The sequence below is a fragment of the Equus przewalskii genome, chromosome 15 (assembly GCF_037783145.1).
Source record: "Equus przewalskii isolate Varuska chromosome 15, EquPr2, whole genome shotgun sequence".
NCBI classification, from domain to species: Eukaryota; Metazoa; Chordata; class Mammalia; order Perissodactyla; family Equidae; genus Equus; species Equus przewalskii.
Window position 1 is genome coordinate 62,566,995 of NC_091845.1, and position 21,482 is coordinate 62,588,476.

A 21,482-nucleotide genomic window follows, 5' to 3' on the forward strand; every position below is an offset into this window, starting at 1 on the left:
GAAAGAATTAGGGTTCTGAAGGAAGTTAGAAACGGAATACAGTGAGAAAAAAATGGGGTAGAACTTGAAGTTCGTGGACAGAGTGAATGACACATTTAAGATTTCAGAGGCAGGGAAGGTCCTGGTAAATGAAGGTTCAGGGTGTGACCCTAAGACTTGGTTAATGCACACTAAATTTATTGTGTGTGTGTTTTCTCTATATGAGGACAATGTAGTAAACATTTATGAGTACCTAGTAAGTTAATTTATGTTCATATCGGACTTAATATGTTGGCTTTTAAAACTAAACATTGATTATCATAGTATTTAATCATGTAATCAACTCATTAGAGGTAAGTCTGAGTGAATAATGATTTTGGAACTCTATTAAATTTGTTTCACTCTGTACTATCTCAATAACCATTCAGTGATTCCCCACCCCCACAAGAAGTATTTAATATAGAAACAAATAGATTCTTCATTTCCTTTTGGTTAGAGAAAAGAGAACATTGTAAAACAGCTTTGTTTATTGAGAAGGCAAAGGGTCACTTGTGAAAAAAGAGAAATTTATAATCTAGAATTTCAATTTATTACCATTTAATTCAAAGAAAGTCTGAAGAAACTCAAGAAACAGTTTTTGTTTTTTTGCATTGCCATGTCTGTCTAGCATGTGAGTTTAAGATGCTATATATATATTTAAAATTTTAGTTTACTTTCTAAAAAGTATAATGGAGTTGAGATTCATTTAAATATTTTTGTTCTTTGGTTTTCTCCTTGGTTAGATAGAGAGAGGTAGACGTTCTAGAGCTTGGAGGGGCTCCAGCACAATATTGCTGCTGCTGCTTCTCCTCCCCCCTCCTCTCCCGCTGCCAAATGAAGAAAAAGGAGGAGAAACAGAAGAAGTAATCACTGCCTCCACTAACTTAAATTACCTTACATTCCTAGTAGTACGTGCTATTTTTCAGTAACTCTCCAGGATAAAACGTCAGTAAGTAAAAGCAGTGTAATTCATTTTTTCGTGGTTCTTTTTTTGTAACAAATGTAACTTCATAAACATTTCATAAACTCTCTTTTGCTTTTCCTAATGATATGTTTGATGTCTACAAAAATATGTGCTATATATATAAAGTATAAAGCACAATGTAGTGTAAACATCATGTACCTCCTCTCCAGTTTCAGAAACTGGACATTATCTTTAACTTTTAAAATAATTTGGAGGCAGCCCTGATGGTCAAAGTTCGGCACTCACCACTGAGACGGCCAGGGTTCCCTTCCTGGTCTCAGAACCGCACCACCTGTCTGTCAGTAGCCATGCTGTGGTGGTGGCTCACATAGAAGAACTAGAACAACTTACAACTAGGATATACAACCAGGCACCAGGGCTTTGGGGAGGAAAAAAAAAAAGAGGAATATTGGCAACAGATGTTAGCTCAGAGTGAATCTTCCCCTGCAAAAAACCCCAAATTTTTTCTTCAACACTTCCCCGAATTTGCTCAACCCCTCTCCCTGATTTATTTTTCTTTATCACTCTTATGATTATTTGAATGGTATACACTTGTCATTTATTTTATGGTGTATCTCCTCCACTATAACATAAGCATAATGAAGAGAAGGGTTTTTGTCTGTTTTGTTTACTGTTGGAACCCTAGCACCTAGAAAATGCCTGGCACATAATCAGCACTCACTAATACATATTGAATGAGTGGATGAATGAGCATATCACATTTCAAAAATGGATCTCTTAATGGGCTTCAGACCTTTTTCATTGGTCTATTTCTTTTTCTCTAGGTGAGTACTATTATCTTAATTTATAGCTTTATAATAAAGTTTGATATCTGATAGTACATGCCCTCTCTATGTTCTCATTCTTTAAGGGTGGTTTGTTCATTCTTGATAATTTCCTCTCCTGTGTCAATTTTAAAATTATCTTGTCAGCTCCCATGAGAAACCCCACTGCCATTTGATTCACATTGTATTGACTCTATAGTTTGATTTGGAAAGATCAAAGAGACTTTTATTATTTTGAGTCTTTCTATCCATAAATATGATATATCTCTCATTTATTTAGTTCTTCTTTAATGTCTTTCAATATATTTTAAAAATTATCTCTATAAGGTTCTGCACTATTTGACAAATTCTTATTATTTTTGCAGACATAGTTAAGTTATTCATATATTCTTCAATTAAATCAGGATGTCCTTATCTTTAACCAAACATAGACACTGTGCATTCTAAAAATTAAACCATAAAATATCATAGATTTCTGAATAAAGGTAAAATTTTGAAAGAAGCCAGTTATTGTAATTCATCAGAAAATTTCCAGTTAGCTAAGAGATCAAAATCTAAAAAGAAGAACCTAATTAAAATGACTGAGAAGGCTTAAGAAGAAAAACACTTTGCTCTTAACTTGCAACTTTTCTCCCACTGTAAAGCCTTCTATGACCCATCCTCAACAAAATTCGTTAGTTTCTCCCTTGTGTTTCTCACTATGACCCTTTTTTATAGCAACTATCATAATATTGTCTGGGGCTGTGGTTATCTCTACATACTCTGTCTTCCCCACTGGATTGCACATTCATTGAGACGAGAAACTTTATCTTGTCTTTATGTCACCAGACTCCGTCACAGTGCCTGCCAGGCAGACTATCGGCACTGTAAGCTTTTAGGCATTAAAATTGGGCATCCAAAGGAGATAATAGAATATACTCTTGATAAATCCTTCAAAAATTGCACAGAAATTGGCCTGTATGATAATTCCTTCCCTCTGGATCCCTTCTCCCCTTAGATACTAGTGTTCCATTCTCTCCTATTTCTCCGCCATCTCTCATCTCTTCTGGCCGCTTTGTTGGATCTTTTCCCTCCACCCTCCCCAGAAACATCAGTGCTCACCCAGGAATCTCTTTGTAGTCTCCTCTGTTCTCACTTACTCAAAAGTCTATTCCATATCATTTACTTCTATGTCCCCAGTGGCACCAAGAATTATTAAATTTGTATCTTCAACACCAAACACACTTTTAAACTCCTGGGACTTATTTCTAATTTCCTACATATCTGCTACATATCTGATATAAAGTCTGCTGTTAGCACGCAAAATTTAACATGTTCCCAAAAATGAACTCACGAATTCCTTTACCTACACACACACCTTTCTGAAACTTGCCACTTTTCTTTTATTCCTGTGATGGTTAATGTTGTCACTGTCCATTCAGTTATCCAGATGAGAAGAATCAGTCTTCCTTGGGCCTTAGTTCAAGTAGATAATGCTGCCTTAAAAGCCTGTCTCCAAAAAAATCTCCCCAACCTCGCCCTCAATCTGCCGGTTGTACTGGCTGAATTATGACCCTTATTTTTCAGCTGGACTACTGCAGCCGCCTCCTGATTTGTCTTCCTGACTCCAGATTGATTTTCTCCCTTCAGGTTCTTGTCTAAATTATTTTTCTAAAAATACCACTATTGTCACCTATGCTTTTGAGTTGACTGTTTTCTTATAGCTTAACATTGCTCAAAGGACAAAAGTCCAAACTCATTAACATAGCACACTCGTTATGTACATATATGCCCCAATTTACCTCGCCATATTCGTGTCTTCCACTCACACTGTTCTCCATTCATACCTAAATTTTAAATGTTTACTGACAGCATCACAGTCTTTTATATCTTTACATGGGCTATTTCTATTGTAATTGTCATTTCCATCTAAATAATTCCTACTCATTAGGAATTATTAGCCCAAATACAGTCATTCATATGATGTCTTCCAGGACATCCCCACACTGAGTAACTGCCTCCTCTCCTCTGCTTCCATGACACTTTACTCCTATCTTTATTTCAACACTTGCCAGTTGAACTAAAATTTATTTATGTTTCTCTAACTTTAATTATTCTAAGTTTCTTTCTGGAGATGAGAGCCATTTGTTTTGCAGTCTTCTGTCTGCTCAGCAGTTAGATTACGTATCCGTCCTCGGACGAAAATCCACAGAGATCCAGAAAACAATCCGTTCACTTCACAGGACCTCCTTCCCTCTCAACACTGATCGAATGCCCTTCTTCTTGCCGAGCCTACATGTTCAGTTTACCTGTTCAGGTTCTTCCTTAAAACCTTATTAAACTGATCAACCCTCCCAATTTGTCTTTAATTCATTGCTTTAAATTTGTTATCATATTAACTAATCTCTCAACAATGAATACAGAATATTTTTTAATAGTTCTATACTTCAGGCATCATCTTAAGCCTTGGAAAAACAGCATAGAAGTTTTTTTTGTTTTTTTTTTTAAGATTGGCACCTGAGCTAACATCTGGTGCCAATCTTCTTCTTTTTTTTTAATCCTTCTTCTTCTCCCCAGAGCTCCCCAGTACATAGTTGTATATTCTAGTTGGTCCTCTGGTTGTGCTATGTGGGACACCGCCTCAGCGTGGCCTGAGGAGCGATGCCGTGTCTGCGCCCCAGATCCGAACCAGCCAAACTCTGGGCCACCCAAGTGGAGCACATGAACTTAACCACTTGGCTACGGGGCCGGCCCCAGGAGTTATTATTTCTCCCGCTTATTTGGCCCTCAATATCTGAGGTTGATGATGTCTGAAAACCACAATACCCTTATGGATCCTGAGCATGCCTAGCTCTGTTTCAAGTGCTTTGCATATATTATCTCCTTTAATCCTCCCAATACTGTTTCCCAAGGTTGAAAAATTAGTAGGTAACCATTCCCAAATGTAAATCCATGCCTATCCAGCACAAGATTTGCGTTCCAGGATACCTTATTTTTTTAGGCCAATCTCATCACTCCATTTTCCAGTGCTCAGCTATCCCCTTCACTACCTTTTTGAACTCTACATTGTCTTTATTTTATTCCTGGGTGGATTTATACGATAAAGTGCAAATGGTTACAGGAACCCTTGCCAAGCCATGTCATGCAGTGTTTCCTGTTTAATGGTTGGGAATTGTTTGAACTTCAGCTTAGCAGCCTGACACCTAATCTGTGATGTGTTTTACTTAAGAGTTAATATTGCCATCCCAGAGCTGCTCAAGCAGCCAGATTATTTTGCCAGGTAATTAGCGGAAGTCGTTAGCACTAGTATATTTTCTTCATTGTTATTGCCTTTTTTATGTTTGCTTTTCTTTAGCCAAGGATTCTTTACAAAATGCAAATTATCAAGAAAGATTTTTAGAAAGTTCACTTAAAATACAAATAAATTCATCAACAGAGGAAGGGTGAAAATGTAATTTTTAACTATCACATAATTATTTCCATGTTGGAAGGAGTTACATATTCTAAGAAGTAGGGAAAAGCAACTTTCACTGAGTTCCCAGAAGATTTAAGAGGAAGTGACATGATCCTAAATCTTGTTCTCGAGGTTAAAATATTGTTTAGCAAGGCGATTATTTAAATGGGGTAATTTTTCTGATCAAATACAAGCAACGATAACCCTTTACCTGCAAACTACAATTTACTGATAGGAAATATCAGATATTTTAAATTAATGTGTATTTGTAGGAGCCAAGGTTACCTTTCTTCAGATTTGTGATTTAAAACGCATTTAGAAACAACTTCTAGTTTTATTTCAAAAGGAGACAAAGATCATGCAAATACAATTCCTTTTCTCCCAAGATTTCCTTGAGATAAATCTAAAGAAATACAAAAGGGGACATGGCTGCAAAAGAACAAAGGTGTTTTGAGTCAGCAGCAGATGAAGGTTTAAGCATTTCTGGAAGCCGGGTGGTGAAGGAAGTGCACAGGAGAAGAAAGTGGAGAACAGTGTGAAGTCAGAACCTTGGAGAACGTCTGGAATTAGGTTCTGCAGGTGTAATGGTGAGTGAATAAAGCAGAAGCATGAGACTGGTGGGACTAGAAACATGGGGATTGATTGAGAAGAGGAAAATTTGTTTTAAATTCAGGGAAAAAAACGCATTAAGAGAAAAAAAGGGCAAAAAGAAACAATAGAAAAGTAGGGTTTATATACATAACAGTCAAAAGTAAGACAGTTCAAGCAATTGATGGATTATTATAATAAGAAAGTAGAAGCTACTTTGCTCGAAGATTAAAAAAAAAAAATTCTTTTGAATGGGCCAAGATTTGTAGCATTGGAACCACAGAGAAATAAATCAAATCCTATCATATCACCCGGTCAGCAGACAAAAGTACTGATGAAGTCAAAACAATGATAATGTTTTTTATTAGCTTTTAAATTTTCTAGTCATCTTTGAACAAAGCCTAAAAGAATGGGTTGTAGTTAAAGGAAAAAATGTTTCCGTTAGAAAACTTTGAACGTTTAAAAGTCTAAGTGTAGTTGAGAAAATTTGGAAATTGGAAACTGAGGGAGAAGAGATATAAGAAAATGAATAACTTCAAGCAGGGAATTTGACATCCTGACTCAAGTTAATGGAACCAAACATAAAAGTGGAGCCATATTAGGTATAGTTGTAAAATATCAGAATATTCAAATTAATAAAACTTCAAAAAGCTGTGTAAAGGAATATACAAAGAAAGAAAAAGGAAGTGTGATGTTGTATACATGTTAATGTATTAGTGTCTAGAGATATAAATATGTTAGCATGTTATTTACAGCTATGATGTAAACTGGAAGAAAATAACAATACTAACACTGATTCCAATAATAGTAAACGTTTCAAGCATTTACCTCTGGGCTGAGAAAGTTAAGAGTGGGAAAATTTTGCTTTTCATCCGGAGCTCTTTTGTCCTATTGGGTTTGTTACCGTGTGTGCATTATTTGATTTTAGAAAGACAAAAGTAGAAAAGAATTATAGCACAATGTATTCCGAGAGTCCCTGTGGAAGAAGACATGAAGTGCATGGGAAATACAAAATGTACAAGGTAGTGTTCCAACCAACAAAATAATCTCTTAAATCAGTTGTTCTCAATGTACTTGCTCGTGGGAATCCAGCTGAGATGTGCAAACCCCTTTGGGCCGTGCGAAAAGTGGTTTGAGTGGTTATGGTTTATATTTGAGTTTATACAGCTATGCTGTAGTTTCTACACAGTGAGCCGCCAATGGTCCGACAGCACTGGATTTGGCGTTTTTCAAAAATTTATACATGTGTTTCTATATGGTCGACACTAAAAGTGTTTAAAATACAACCAACATGTAACTGTACCTTCATGGTTAAGAGGGGTTTTAGGTATTGGGTTACCTTCACTTTGGGTTCAGATGAATTTGATCTTTTGGATTTCTGGGAGTACCAGATAACCTCGGCTCCATCCTTCCTTGACCTCCACAGTTGAGAACATCTTGCTGACCACTTGACCTTCATTACGTCTGATTCAAGCTTCTAACTACAGTTCGACTTTACATTAGTTTCTTTACCTGAAGTCCTTAAAAAAGGTCCAAAAGTGGAAAACAGTCAGAGTAGAGAAAGATATAAAGAGAAGTGAAGCAGTGCTTTAGCAACACTTCGGGGATTAAAATAGCCCACAATGTAATAAAAGCAAGTCAGTCAACTGTTAGAAATACTTTATAATAGCCCTCGCTTATTTCAAGCTGTTCTGGTTTACTTTTCTTCATCAGTTTTTTTTTTTAAATGTCTGTGTGTTTCTGCCTGTGATTTGCCAATTCCCAAGAACCCCAAATTCAGATCCAGTTATTAAATTGAGTTCACAAGTTTGTTGAGCTGCTACACATAATTGAGAGTCAGTGTGATACGTAGGCAGAACACTGGACATTAATAAACTTGGGTTTAAATCTTGGAGCTACCTGATAATATATCAGTTTCCATGGCAAATCATTTGTCCTGGCTGTGCCTCAGTTTCCATTTCTGTAAAACGAGGATAATACCACATCCTTTATAGGATTATTTGTCTAAAACTCATTTATTGTTGGAATAGAAGACATTCGTTTCCTGGAAACATCTGGTTTAAACATTTTAATCATAGAAAGTTGATTCTATTACCGAAGTCTTAAGCAATACTCCTCAGCCATCCCCAGGGAGCCTTTTAAACATTGAACAAATTTGCCTTGTGTTGGCACTCTGGCTCTGTACCTTTAACAAGATGCCTGGTGATTCCTGGTGTACAGCCCGGGTTCAGAACGACTGCCTTAAATATATGGCAAGGCTTTCAAGAGACAGATTATTATTTTTACTTTTTAAACATACAGTTTATTTTGAATATTTATATCAAGGCCCCAAAACACAATCAGCCTCAGATGACAACGCAACTTTTCTACAAAATTGAATGACGTGGCGTCAACCAAGAATTATATCTTGGGCTACCTTTTTCTCTTTAAAATGATTGACACTTGGCTGGAGAGGTTGCTTTTGCATTTCTAATTACTTTTTTCAAAAATAAACTCTTCTTGAGCACTTTCTGTGCTCAGGCACTTGTTTTCAAAGATGAATAAAACTTACTACATCTTTTGAGATTTGGGGAGCAGAGAACTACAGCAGAATACTTAAGCGGCGGGTAGTGTATGACGTGATGCTGAGAATGCATAGGGTGTTTCGAGGAGGAGGAGGGGTGTTTGGACCTGCCTACTGAGAGGCTAGAGGGGAAGCTCTTGGAAAAAATAGCATTTGGAGGGATAGACAGAAATTATAGATGTTATTTATAAGTAATAAAGATCAAAGAAAGGAAAGACCCTCACAGAAGTAAAGGAGACGGTAAACCCTACTGGATTATGCTGGAATTGCCCGCAGATCTGTATTATTGGACTAAAAGAGTGGAGGCAAAGAGGAAGGTAAATGAATACAGAGATGTGGGCCTGGGCTAGTTCATGGAAGGCGATGTTTGCCAACGTAGAATGCGCCTTGTGACTTGAGTTCCACATCACTGGCTAAAAGAAACAGGTATATGGGCCACTTATAAGGGGTAGGGGAAATATTTGTGTAAATTCCTAAATGATTACTTCAGTGTAAGAAGAAGTAGAATATTTCAAGAAATTATCGAGTTTAGCCCAAACAGAGGAAATTGAGCCATGCCAAATTCCAAGCACTGAGAGATATTATATAGGGAATTGGTAGATAAATACTAGTACATAAATTGGTCCATAAATAATATGGATGCATGTGTAAACACACACAAATGTATATACGCACAGACATATATGCATATTTGCATTTTTAAAGAAAACATAAAAACAAGCAAGGATATTCTTACATGTTTAATTTCATATACGTGTGTTATCTTGGAATTTTCATGCTAGAAGAAGTCACATAGATTACCTACAGAGATGGAATTTGTGTAAAAAGAGCCATCCCATGCATCATTGTAATTCCTCAAAGGCATTAAATGATGATTTAAACAAACAAGCAAAAGAGCAAGAAAAAAAGTACAATGGAAAACATGTAGCCACAAATTTATGTCTTTTCTAATTTAACCAAACAAAATTAGGATAATTGCTTACAGAGCTCATCGATGTGCCATTGTTCAATTTTTCTATAGACTTCATAACTTTCACTTTGTGACATTTCAAAAATGCCTGAACTCAGTTATTTGCAGCCTTGCTCGTAAAGAGCTGCACTACTTTCAGTTCCATTCTCCTTGTGTCTATGTATGTTTCAATTCCTTGAACTAGTTTCTTCTTCCCAGACTCTTGAGGATTGCCAAACTCTTTGAGGCTAAAATTGATCATGTTAGGGAGAGGGTGGGCCAGGGATGGTCTCAGTGATTATTGATTGTTCACACCTTCCCTTTTAGCCACTAAGACAAGAAAACTGATTTTCATTTTTGTTTTTCTTTTATCCAAGAAACCCTAGAATTAGCACCTAAATAAAGTTTCACAGTGGTTTCTAGATTTTTATATTGTCCATTCCATTTGTTATTAGTTTGACTTGTGTGCCCTCAAAAAAGCTATGTTGAAGTCCTAACCCCCCATATATCAGAATGTGACCTTATTTGGAAATAGGCTCTTTACAGAGGTAATTAAGTTAAAATGAGTTCAAGAGACTGGTCCCTCATCCAAAATGACTGGTGTCCTTATAAAAAAGGGGAAATTTGGACACAAACACAGACCAAACAGGAAGAATATGATGTGAAGATGGGCGATTGGAATGATACATCTATAAACCAAAGACTGTTGGCAAAACACCAGAAGCTAGGAATAGGCAGGCAGGATTCTCCTTACCGGTTTTGGAGGAAGCATGGCGTTGCCAGCCCCTTGACTACAAACTTCGAGGCTCCTGAACTGTGAGGTAATGAATTTCTCTTATTTTACGCCACCAAGTTTGCAGTAGTTTGTCACAGCAGCCCCAGGAAATTAATATACGTTTAAAATATTAAAAAGGAAATATGAAAAGTAAATATGAAAATTAACATACGATTTTCACGTTTTAATTGTTTCAAGCCGTAAAAAAATAAATAAATCAAACAGTGCCATGATTTTGTAAAAGAAAGGAGTTTAACAACAGAAAAGTAGGAAGGACATAATTTCAGAATAAGAGAAATCTCTTTCAATTTAGCCTTTTGCTATTTATGTACAAAAGTGTATTGTCGTTACCTTTCTTTTCACCTCAGAGTACAGCAGATTTCAGCACCTGGCCCACATGTCAATGACCTTCCCAAGAACCGGATGTGTTCATGGACTTCTGGTACATTACATTCTGGTAATAGAATGGATTTCTAGAATTTCTTCTCCTACTCAGTCAATAATGCCATGCTGTCTGGGGCCTTCCATGTAAATGGAATCCCAACTCTGGGATTGGTGAGTTAATTACCTTATTCAGAGACCAGGCCTGAAGACCAGTGAGCAGTCTGGCTTCTTGCACAGGCAGGCACCCTAAGCGTTCGTTGTCTTCGAAAGAGATTTTGCTATTTAAGTTCAACAGAAACAGGATCCTGATCAAAACATTTGAGTCAAATTAAGTCCCTGCAATTCTGATAACAAGATTTCTAACATGTCCAAATTAAACACTAGAGCCTTCTCCACAGGGTGATATTAATGTGATGAGGCAACAATCATTCTTTTTAAAGAAACTTAATATTCTTTTGGCTAGAAAAAAATCTCAATGCAGAAAAAGGAAGCCCATCAATGACTAAAATCACCTTCTTTCCTTCGTTTTTTCTCAGACCTTTTTTCCTCCTCAGGATATAGCTTTTTCTCACTTATAAAGTGAGAAGTTTCAATAAAATTTAAACACGTATTGAGTGCTTACTGGGTTCCAGAGGAAGGAATGAGAACCACAGAAGATATGAACATGGGTGAAACATAGCTCCTACCCACTGAAAATACCACAAATAGGTGATTTCTAAAGTTGTACCCAGGATTAAACTTCCGTGACCAAGAAATTGTGTTGGTAACAATTCCATATTTCTACTTCAAAATCTCAGAGTGGAGGTGTCTGCGAGCATCATGTGATAGGGCCACAATACATTGATTAAATGCAATTTGCTTGAGCACGTAAATGATCCTAAGGAAAATAATGTCTTAAGATCCGCTCAAGCTCATCCATCCTTTACTTTGAACTTGCTATGTTTCATTTTATTAGCCTACTCATAGAACATTAGGGAAAATAGCCATAGCAGAAAGCTACTGACAATGAAATGTCTCTTACACTGCATGTGTCCTGAGTACTTGGAGAGCATCCAAATACCTTTGCTCAGTTAAGTACAAGCATTGGTTTTCTGAACAAAATCAGCCTCTCCTTAACTGATCAGACGTCCAGTATGGCTGTTAGCCCTTGTCTAGGAAGATGCCTGGTGGTAAAATGATGTTAGCATGTAAGTGTAGATGAGAGAACCCATCAACCATTACCCCATTGCTTAGATGACAAAAGACCATATGCAATTTCTGCTTGGTAGCTTGCAGTTGTAGAGTCTACTCCCAGAGTCTATATCCTGCATCCCATATTATATCATGGAATCATTTTCCACACACTTTTGCTTCTGATAAGCTCTCTTTACCCCTTATACCTAAGGTTTCCTTGTGAATCTAGGTTTTCCCACTGCTATTGTTAATGCCATTCCAAGACTGATATTATGCTTTGCTATTGGGCTTCGAAATCATTCAATTTGTTTAGAAACTCAACAGGCATGTTGAGCCCTTGCTAAGTGGGAGCCACTCTGCTGATTGCTGGGTACAAAGAACAATGGGACCCAGCCTTGCCTTGACTTTATCCTCTGTTGGGAGAGACAAACAAGTCAAGAGATACTTTCAGATGATGTGATAGAGAATAGTGCAGAGTGAATGGGAGGCCCCAGCCCATCTGAAGGCGGTCAAGCTAAGAATTCTAGAAGAAGAGATGAGTCATGATTTGAGTCCTGAAAATTGAGCAGACATTAGCCAGGGGAAGATAAACTAGAATGAGGTACTTCCTTGAAGGTAAAAGAGAGCTTGGTGCATCGAAAAATTGACTGTGCCCTTAATGTACTTATGCACTTATATTTATATTTATTATATTTATATTTATATTTGTATTTATATTTACTATATTTATTTATATTTACTTATATACTTATATTTTCCACTTGAATTTATCAAATCAGCAGATTTGGGCTTGACCTAATTCATAAGATTGCTGGAAATCAGCCTACCTCTACTTGAATGAATTTATTTGCTGGATGATTTCATGCCTGTCCTTTGCAAAAGGCAAAAACAAAGAAACCATGAGACTTCATGTGCACCTCTATTCAACACCGTCCCTCCACCCCCCTTCTCAGAGCTGTCCCTCAGTGTTGGGTGATTGATATTCTTGCTAAATTCCCTACCAACTCAAATCCCACAGAAAGGAAAATAAAGGCATCATCTCCCAAATCATTTCACTTGTGTATGATCTACTGAATGATTTGCACGTGAACTTTTACTTTTAGATGTTTTGAAAGGAAAAGTATAATAAATATTATAACAAAACCCACATTGAATCAGAATTTTACAAATATTAATATTTTGTCATTTTTGCTTCCAATTGTTTCATATTTTAGAAGAAATGAAACATTATGAATAAAGCTCTAGTCCTCTTTAGCTGCTGTCCTAGTCCCATCCTTAGAGCCCCAAAAGACAACAACTCTTAGCAGTTTGGTATGCGCTCTTCTTTCCATTCTAGTTCGTATACTTTTATATATAAATATGTGCACCCTCAAACAACTTATAAATTTTTTTGATGTGGCATTATTAATTGTTTATTATGGAATATTAAAATATGTACAAGAATAGAATTGTATAATGAAAACCCACATAGCCATCATCTAGCTTTAGCAATTATCAAATCAGGACCAATGTTGTCTCATAAATATCCCCACCCACTTAGCCTCCAAATACCCTTGATTATTTTGAAGCAAATCACTGTCATAATATTATTTCTTCAGCATATATTTCACTATGTATTTCTAAATGGTAATGACTTTTTAAACATATAACCATACTGCAATTATCACAACTAAAAATCCAAAATAATTCCTTATTCTTATAAATATCCAGTTTTATTTTCCTCCAATTGTCTCCTAATATTTATTGTATAGTTTGTTAGAACCAGGATCCATGTAAGCCCAATGTTCAGAATTGCTTGCTTTGTCTCTTAAGTATCTTTCGAGTTATAGGTCTCCCCCCTATTATGTTCGACCTATTTATTTGTTCAAAAAAGCACATCATTTGTTCTGTAGTTTCCCACAGTTTGGAATTTGCTGATTTTATCCATGTGGAGACTTTTAACATGTTCTTCCATCCCTCTGTTTCCTACAAACAGGTAATTACATCTAGAGGCTTGATCAGATTCAGGTTTTTTATTTTGGACAAGTCTTCGTCATAGGTGGTATTGTACTTCTTCAGGAGACACCTGACGTCTGCTTGTCTTTTTTTGTTCATTAGTAGTAATTAATGGTTATTGCCTAGACATATAATTTCTTTAGGAGTTGTAAAATGGTGCTCTCCTAATTTTTCCTTCCTACTTTATTGACTATGCATTTATAATTTTTTTGTGTCTGATGTCATATTGTAGCTATCCTTGGTATATTTTCTGTTGTTGTTTTTCTGTCCATGCTGACAAAGAAATGTTTAATGAATTCTTTGTAGCTTCTTTATGGCATTCTTCTTATAGCTCTTTGACCATTTATCCTTTCTCTTATTCTTGGCCATTTACATTGTTCCAGAATTTTTGCTAATGCAAACAAAACTGTAGGGAACTTCCTTGAACGATCTCGTGGTGCGTATGTGCCAGAGTTTCTCCAGAAGTTGAATGTTTAGGTCACATGTTCAGTTTATTTTCAATTTTACTAAGTGCTGCCAAATTCTTCTCCACTTTTCCCAAATCCTTGTCAATACCAAATGTTGTCAGATTTATTTTTGCCAACTGTCTGTGTAAAAACTCTCTCCTTGTTATTTTGTATTTCATTTCCACAATAACCAATGAATTTTATTCTTTATTGACCATTCACATAGTCTCCTCTACAAATTGCCTTTTGATATGTCTTGACCATTTTGCCACTGGTATTTTAGCTTTTACATAGTGATTTCCAGAGCTCTTCTTTATAGCCATAGCATATAATCTTTGATTGATTTACATATTACAGACATTTTCTCCCCATCTTTTTTTGTTTCAACATGTTCATTTTCTCTTTTGCTCATAAAAAAAAAATCTATCACAGTGTTTGAGAGTAAAGATGGTGATGTCAGATGACCTGAATTTGAATCACAGCTCTAGAAGTGCCTAGCTATGAAGCCCTAATCCAATTAGCTTATGTCTCTGTACCTAAACATTCTCATGTATAAAATGGAAGCAAAAGAAAACTATACCTTCTGCTCAATTTTGCTGTGAACCTAAAACTGCTCTGAAAAATAAAGGTTATTAGAAGGGAAAAAACGGTATTTACCTTGTAGGGATAGTACCCCATGAAGACCTAATGAGATATGACTTAGAGGCCCCATCGACATGCCTCACACATCGAAGTGCTCCCTTAAAGTTAGCTATTGTTGTTTCCTTCAAACGGAATTTAAACTTTAATGTAGTTGCATTTATATATCTTTTCTTGGATGGTTTTGGGTCACATGGACATTTTGAAGCATCTTTCTATTTTTTCTAGGTTTTCTGCTTCTGCAAAGGACTAGTAATGTTTACCACTATTGCTATAAAATAGAAATGGCAGAAGCTGCTACATGGGTTGAGTGTTTTCTAGGTGCCAGGCACAGGGCCAGGCTCTGCATACACTTTATATAATTCATTCTTCAAAATAACCCAGCAGTGATGATCACCCCATTTTAGAGGTGAGGAAATAGAAGCTTAAACATATTAAAACAAAAAAGCTAGCAAATAAAAGCAGCAACGTTATATAGACTACACATTAACCATTTGTTGCTTTCTATTTTGAGGGAAAAAATAAGAGTTAGACACAGTGTCAGATTTTATAGCTGTAAGAACCTAGAACTGGGAGATGGCGAGTTGGTTTCTTGTCCCTTTTTTGCTGCCAGTATTTCAGCTCCCTGTGCTTTAGTGGCCTTGTCAGCGGAATGAGAAGGCAAAATATGAGCACTGAGATTCTTTCCAGCTCTAAGATGCCATGGTTCTTATAAAAAGCTACACTCGTAGAAATGATCTGTGCAGCGCTCTTTAAAATTGTGACAACCTCAATATCCAACGACAGAGAATAGGCTAAGTAAATTGTGGTACAATCATTTAATGAAATACTATGCCATCACTTAATTGGTAAATATGAAAACTGAGGTTAAATGTAGGTATTCTTTTGATATATTATTAAATTAAAAAAATGAAAATGTTCTTTGCTATACTTAAAGCTATGTAAAATTGTGAATTCAGAACTGGAAAGCTGTGCACCTGTTGTATAATAAAGATTTTGGCTGTTTTTGTTCTTAGTTCCTGGGCGGTAACCTCTAAAATCTTGGAATTTCTTGAGTGAGAAGAGTGCCTTCATTAATCATGCACACCTTGGATACATCTGAGTTTGTGCTAATGAGATGACCCAGGGGTCACGGTAACCCTCACAGTTGTAGCCAGTTTTCAGAAGTGGAGGTGGCTTGGGGACCTCTGAACTTGTGGCTAGATTCTGAAGTGTGGACAGTCTTGGGGGAAATGTACCATTAACTTTTGGAGTCTATGCTAACTCTGGGTAGTTGGTGCCACAATTGCGTTGCAGTATTGCAACAACCTTTTTGAAAAACTGTCTGGTGGTACCTATTTAAACTTAACCTGTGCGTATCTTACAACTTAGGAATTTAATCCTAGCTATATGCCTCAGAGAAATGCCTGCTGTATCCAACAAACCACATGCTCACAAATATTTGTAGTAGCTTTACTCACAATAGATTCAAACTGAAAACAACTCAACTGTCCAACTGTAGAATTGGCCAATAATTGTGGTGTGGTCGTACTATAGAATGCTATAGAGCAATGAAAAATGAAGAAAGTACTCACAAACACAGTGTTGGATGAAAGAAGCCAGACACCCAAGAATACATACTGTATAATTACATTTTTGTGAAGTACGAAAACAGGCCAAAGTAATCTGTGTTGATAGATCTCAGAATGGTGGTTACCACTGGAGGATATTGACAGGGCAGGAGCAGGACTGAGAACCTTCTAGAATGTTTACAATGTTCTATATCTTTATTAGGATGATGATGACATGGGAGTATGCACATATTAAAAACAATAACTAATAGTACACTTAGGATGTGTGCACTTTTTTGTATGTAAGTTATACATCCATTTAAAACATTAAATAAAAAGGACAAAAGTTGAAACTGTTTCAAAAGGACAAATTTGTTATAGGAGTGGGATTATTAGGAATTTTTCATTAATGTTTTCTAATATATGAATATAAGTAATATAAATACAAATTCTACTAACTCATAGTTGATGTAATAAATTTATCAGGGTCTCTACTCAGTGTCAGTTAATACTATGGAGTTATGAATAGCCAGGATAATGGATATCATAGTGCTTTATTGTGGTACCTGAGAGAGGCAGGGGATAGAGCTGAAGGCCTTGGATCTTAGCTGGCTCTGCCATTTATTAGTTGTGTCACGTTAGGCAAGGGGCAATGAGGTCTCCTCAGTAAGTTGTTAGGATAGAAATAATGCTTATAAAGATAAAAACACATGGTCAGTACCCCTAAGTGTAACCTTTAGAGTTATTGTTGCTGGCCACCGTTACATAGAAATCTCAGGTGGAAGAGAAACCTTTATATTTCTGGACATCTTTCGAAACTTCCTGGCATTTAAGTTCTTATTCTTTGATTTTAAAACTGAAAGCCACAATAATAATAGGAACAGAAAGAGAGGCGGTCTCTTAGAGCAGGAAATGTAAACTCAGGGTTAAGCTTTCTCCTCTCTGAAACTGCAGCGGGCATCCTAAAGAAAGCAGTGGGCCCTCTCCCTGAGGCTGTCCCTGGTACCCTCATTTACAGAGCAATTTAGCAGAACGCCCAGAGGGGAGGGGAGGGAAAAGCTAGGCCTGAGATAGAAATGCAAAGTTCCTTGAGTCTGAAATGAAGAAAAACATATTCATTTGGCTTTAAATAAGGCCATAGGCTGAATTTGAAATTGAATTTTAGTCTAGAGTTTGGTAAGCATATCAATAGGTAGTGTATCATTCTTCACTTTTGTTTGTTTGTTTTAGGGGATTGGATGATGTAGTTAGAATATTTTAGGTTTCAAAATACCCCTTTCTAGAAGTTAGATAAATATGTCTTAAAATACCATGTAGATTTTTCCATTTCTTTTAGTTTTTAATTCAGTGCTACATAAGTTAAGTGAACTGTATCAAAGCTTTTGTGGATCTGATTTCTATGTATTACAATTTTAGTTTAATATCTTTACTTTTGTACTAAAGGCTTTACATTTTATTCTTTTTTTTTTTTTTTTTGAGGAAGATTAGCCCTGAGCTAATATCTGTTGTCAATCCTCCTCTTTTTGCTGAGGAAGACTGGCCCTGAGCTCACATCCATGCCCATCTTCCTCTACTTTATATGTGGGACACCTGCCATAGCATGGCTGGCCAAGTGGTGCCATGTCCGCACCCAGGATCTGAAATGGCGAACCCCAGGCCACCGAAGCGGAATGTGCGCACTTAACTGCTGTGCCACCAGGCTGGCCTCCATTTTATTCATATTTTTATAATGATTTTATTTCCCAGATTTCTAAGCTGGATGCATTGAATAAGGATGCTGAATTTAAAACAAACAAACAAAATAACAAAAGCTTTGGTTATATTATTTTAGAAATTTATTTAAAACAGGTATTTTTATTTTGAGGCATCTCAGAGAATTTAATATTTTATTGTGCACTGTGAATATCCAGGCTTCAGTACCTAGATTTACTACAACTTAATTTGGCTCGCAAACTCCTCTTTTCTTACCTACACACATTGGTGTCTCTTAAGATTGGTTTTCTAGAAAACTCCTAATGTTAATATGCATACAAACAATAAGGTGTGATTGTTTTTACAGATCAGACCTATTGGTTCATGGGGGGAAACCAACATATATGACTTTCTTTTTAAACAAAATGTTTGATTACAATGGTAAATAAGGTTATGTTTAGACAAAATGGTCAAAGTGGCTGTGTATGTCCCCTTAGTTGTGAGTATATGCTACTTTTAGTTACATACCATGTGGTATCATTTAATTAGCTATTCACAACAGAACTGGTTAGTATTTAGATTTTACCTTTTCATAATTTCTTGCTGTAAATGCTTTTACATATATTTACATATGTATATATTAGAGGGGTGAATACGATTTATGTTCATTAATAAAGGCATTAAACTTATCATTCTGTTGTACCAGATTCCTAAAATGATAAAAGATAATTACTTTTGTTGGTGTAACTACGGTTGGTGAAATCCATCTTTAAAATATAATTCAGTTAGGTGGCTTTTCTTTTAAGTATACTGGGAAATAAAATTGTCTCTGAAGAAGAATACGCTATTTTGCATTTTGAAATTTGATTTTATAGTCACAATGATCAGAACATCATTCAATTCCAACAAAAGAATTAAATCTAGAGAATATGCCACATTTGCATGAAGTGTCTAGTTCCAAAATACCTCCTACACAAATTTGGAGTGAATGTTGTCATTGCTTCCCCAGTGTTACTAAAAGACGAAAATAATATGATGCCCACCAACATATGATGAAAACTCAGCACTGTGTATTTTCAGAGAGCATCTTTAATATAAATGTGTAGTTCATTTTTATTTCATAGTATCATTAGCAGAGGACTTCAACATTCCTAAATGGGTATAGGCATAATTCACCTTATCCTCTGATAGAAATGGGCCCTACTTATGCACAGAACAGATGCAATATGGTGTGATGAGACAACCACCTCTAAGTCAGTGACCTCTTTCTGCTTTTAATTTCTCTTTAGCTGTTGGCTGAAAGGGAAATGGTCCCCCAGGGTTCTCTGTGATTGTTGTCGTAGAAGCATTGTGATGGCATGTTTAAAGTAGTATAAAAATGATCCAGGGGAGCAGAATGAAGGCTGTGGAAGCAGCCTAGATTCACACATCTGTGTGATTGTTGGTTTTCTCAAGCTCTGTGCATTGTCCGTTTTGGTCCTGAGGAGATAGGACTGAGATGCGGTTGAGGGAAGTTTGGAAGCTTAGCTGGGGTGGGGAACTTGGAGGAATGGAGAGAGAGAGCGAAGAAACCTGTACCCTGTGGCCTTTCATACTGCTATCCAATAATAGATCCAAGCTAAGGAAAAGAGACTGTCATTTTAAATTAATTTTTTATGTTTGGATTAAGATGCTGAACTGAATTTAGGAATGAGCTTTAGATTGTGTATTAAGATTTGAAAAGATTATGGAATTTACTGGAAACAATTCAAATGTTCATCAACTGACAAATGGATATACATATTATGGTACATCTATACAAAGGAATGTGACTCAGCAACAAAAAGGAATAAGCTAGGGCTGGTCCAGTGGCACAGCAGTTAAGTTCACACATTCTGCTTCGGCGGCCTGGGGTTTGCTGGTTCATATCCCGTGTGTGGACCTACACACAGCTTGTCAAGCCATGCTGTGGCAGGCATCCCACATATAAAGTGGAGGAAGGTGGGCAAGGATGTTAGCTCAGGGCCAGTCTTCCTCAGTAAAAAGAGGAGGATTGGCGGCAGATGTTAGCTCAGGGCTAATCTTCCTCAAAAAAAAGGAATAAGCTACTGTTACAGGCAACGATATGGTTGAATCTTAAAAGCTGTATACTGAATGAAAGATGCCAGACACAAAAGACCACATAGTGTATGATTCCCTTCATATGAACTTTGAGAAAAGGCAAAAATATAGTGATAGAAAGCAGACAAGTGGTTTCAGAGGCTGGCGGTGGGAGGCAGGGATCTACCACAGAAAGGCAGCAGGGACCTTTTCCAGGTGATGGAAATGTTCTTTGTGATGATTAATATTACTGTATGTATTGGTCAAATCTTATGAAATTCTATACTTTGGTGAATTTTATTATATGTGAATCATATCTGAATAAAATTGGTGAAGAAGAAAGCATGACAGAATTCACTAGTAAAGGGGGAGAGGATCCTAGAATTTGTTAATACCTGGAGGTGACCAGAAAAATCACAGATAACTGAGTTTCATCCAGAATCTGAGCAAGGGTTAACATCAGATACAAAATTTGAAGTGATGATGGAAAATAAAAATGATTACACCCATGAGTTCTTCTTGATCGTTGTAACTGTTTAATGTGTAAACTACCTAGAAGACACTTAATAAAAGCTGAATGCTGTTATTTTTATTGTTGTTGTTATTATTTAGAACAGTACATTGAATGCCTAGACAAGCTAATAGGAGTTGTGAATATAGACAGAAATTTCCTCCTACCTACCAGTGTAGGGAGCCTGTGAGTTAACTGGTTGTGATGATTTGAAATACACAAAAGGAGGGGGAATTTATCAATGACTTGTTTAGGGTAATTAACAAACTACAATGTGTCACAGAAGCTGAATATTAGAGCATTATTTCATAGACACGTTCTTAGCGTTTTTCTTTGTGTGAAATCATTTTTGAGCTGTCTTAACCTATTGTGAGGGCTCTCGTAAGAACTTTGTTTCTGATGAGAGCTGTGTTCTAAAGTTTGCAGGCATTCAACAAAAGTTATGGCTATATGTGTAACATTTAAATTATTTTGAAATGTTTTTTGGTTATGTGAGAAATCGGTAATGTGCCAACAATGACTATAGGAGCGTGAGCCTTCTGTTAGCCTTGATCTTCACATGTGGTGCAATAGACAAAATATAATAGTCAATGTTTATTGATTTCTTAATGTGCCCAGCAATGACTGTGCTAAATAAATTTTGTGAATTAACACTTTTAAACCTCATCGTAACCTTAAGAGAGAGACATGGATAAGCAGATGTTGCACAACTGTTAAGAAGCAGATCAAAATTTTATATCTCATTCTAGCAGTTGAGAACCACTAATGTGGACTGTAGGACAAAGCTTGGTGAGAAGACATTAATTTTTATCAGAGCTGGGTTGCTGACACTGTATTTTTGGTGTTGCTTGTCCTGTCCTGGGAATATGGGATGGAGAAAGACAACTGACTTCTGGCCCAAACTTCTCTGAACCTCCAATAATAAGTCCATAGGATAG

The 21,482-nt window shown here is 36.4% G+C and overlaps 1 protein-coding gene across 3 annotated transcripts in view; it reads left to right on the forward strand.

Annotated features, from left to right (window-relative positions):
* The window catches only part of ZNF385D (zinc finger protein 385D), an 801,336-nt gene that overhangs the window by 662,586 nt on the left and 117,268 nt on the right, over positions 1–21,482 (forward strand). The window lies entirely within an intron of this gene.